This window comes from Octopus bimaculoides, chromosome 7, assembly GCF_001194135.2.
Source record: "Octopus bimaculoides isolate UCB-OBI-ISO-001 chromosome 7, ASM119413v2, whole genome shotgun sequence".
NCBI classification, from domain to species: domain Eukaryota; kingdom Metazoa; phylum Mollusca; class Cephalopoda; order Octopoda; family Octopodidae; genus Octopus; species Octopus bimaculoides.
The window spans coordinates 274,400-276,813 of record NC_068987.1 but is presented as its reverse complement, the minus strand read 5'-3'; the positions used below and the strand labels follow the sequence as shown (position 1 = coordinate 276,813).

The window sequence follows — 2,414 nt, the reverse complement described above, 5'->3', positions numbered from 1 at the left end:
TATATATATATATATATATATATATATATATATATATATATATATTACTGCTAACAAGGGGAAATAAAGACAAGGAAAACACGTCTTGTGTGAGGTTTGACGGTTCAACTAAATCGAATACGTTGGAAGTCAACGGCGTCTATGAGGAAGTGATGAAGGAAATTCGGTGGAGCTTCAGACAGTCGACTTTGGGGTATTTATTCTGACTGTTCTAGCTCTTGGTTCAAATCTCATCGACGTTAAACTTTGCTTTTCATCCCTTTGGGTCCGATAAAATAAAATTAGAATCCAGGGACCGAAGTTTAGCGGAACTGTAAGAACGGGGGATCGAATGCCTGGTGGTATTTGTTCCAACTCTTTGAGTTCCAAATACATGACCAACCGCCTCTTAGCTCACTATGTTACCTGGTTCAACATCACTCCATCCGGCCCCTTGGGTGCTTTTAGCGGAGTTCACCCTGGTTCCCGGTTTCAGGATACATCCCTCCCTCTCACCAGCCTCAGGATCCCTGTAAAGGGTCATATATACTACTTTCTCTCTTCTCTAAAACAGAAAAACATGTAGAGTGGGCTCATTTGTAAATATATATTTCTACCAAAAATTAAGGGATAGTTGTGAAATATTAAAAGATAGAGAATTAGAGGAGTTTAGTGCTAGGAATTCTCCGAGAATGGAATTCTGAAAAGTTAATGATATCTCGTAATTGGTTGAATTAATTATGCTGGAACAGTAATTGAAACTAGAATTTCCTGGCTGCATTTTGTAAATGACGAAGAATTTGGCTTTTGTGTGGGTTCGAGTAAATAAAATGTCAAATAATAATAATAATAATAATAATAATAATAATAATAATAATAATGATGATGATGATGATGATGATAATAATCCGAACCTGGGCCAATCCAGAATAAATGTCAAATAGTTAAAAATGATAATTCGTGTTTTAGGAATGTTTAAGGAACTGGCTGCAATGTTTATGTCGGTAATTATGGAGTTTAGGGTATGGAGCAGTGAACGTAATTATGAAATAGATAAGGAGAGAGTTGAGTAGAAATTATAGGCGGAAGAGTGAGTGGAAATGGAATGATATTACTGGAGAGAGGATTATGGCAGAAAGGTACGGCAAGGAGTTGTATATGGAGAAAGAGAACATTTCTCCTGGCTTACGATGAGGGCTAATGTAATGTGCAAAAGAAAAGAAACAGATCTTAAAAGAGAAAAAGAAAAAATAATGATAAATACAATTATACTCGTTATATATATACAGATACACTTATATCCATATAAATACTCATGTATACATATATATGTCTATGAACACGAATATATACATTCACAATCACGTACACACACATAAATATATATATATATATATATATATATATATATATATATATATATATATATATATATATGACATTTGAATTTGTAACATTCTAAGCATTTACTTGATGTTGTATGAAGCCTAAAGACTCCAAAGAAGTCAATGGTATTGTCGGATAATTTATTCCAAACAAATAAAATTCAAAATTCCTTTCAATCCAAGATGGCTATTATAGAGATGACGGTTTTGTCATCCTTTCATTCTGCAACAAAGATCTATGTATCTTTTTCAACGCCTATTTATTTTTGTGGGAGAAAGTAGATTACAAATAACTGTACATAGCGATCTCGCTACAAACAAGTTCTTGGAGATCTTGTCTCCTTTAAAAATTCCTAATATTATCTGCGCCGAAATCGAAATCAAATTCTTTTCTACTCTAGAGAGAAAGTAGGACAACACGCGGTGGCACTTAACATGGAACTGTCATTTTGTTATCAGAAAACCAGGCTGTCTTTTCTTTAACAATTTGTCAATTTGGGAAAATTTGGGGGTTTTTGTGGTTATCTTCGCGTCTCATTTGGAGTTGGTCCCATAAATATAAACGGTTGTCTTTGCATTCTTCCTTAATTCATAGTAAGGCTTGATAATAATTAAACACGCAAGCATCTCTGAATTTGACTATCTACATTGTTTCCATCTACTAAATTCTACCTATAAAGGCATTGATTAGCTCAAAGGGGATTGCTGCCCAATGTGCTGTGTAAAGGAATCGGGGATCTTCGTGGTTTTCGCCACTGTTTACAATTATCTTTAAAAGAAATTATTTCAATGTATCATATTGATGTAATTTTTGACGCTGAATCCGAATCTGTTCTTCATTTATTCCAGAAAAATTTGGCAAAAATGTTACAAGTGTTCAAAGTTTGATAATTTTCAGAATTTTCAGCCAATCAGAAAACAGAGCGTTCGCTGCCTCTTCCATCATCAGGGGCTGGGTGGGATGGGCATGTCAAAACGTTGCTAGAAATAATAGTCAAAACATTAAAATATACACGAATGAAGTTAACATTAAAACATTCGCGAGCAAAT

General features: G+C 34.1%; 1 protein-coding gene across 1 annotated transcript in view; it reads right to left on the bottom strand.

The window, feature by feature from the left end:
- The window catches only part of LOC106872233 (uncharacterized), a 106,560-nt gene that overhangs the window by 70,869 nt on the left and 33,277 nt on the right, over positions 1-2,414 (bottom strand). The window lies entirely within an intron of this gene.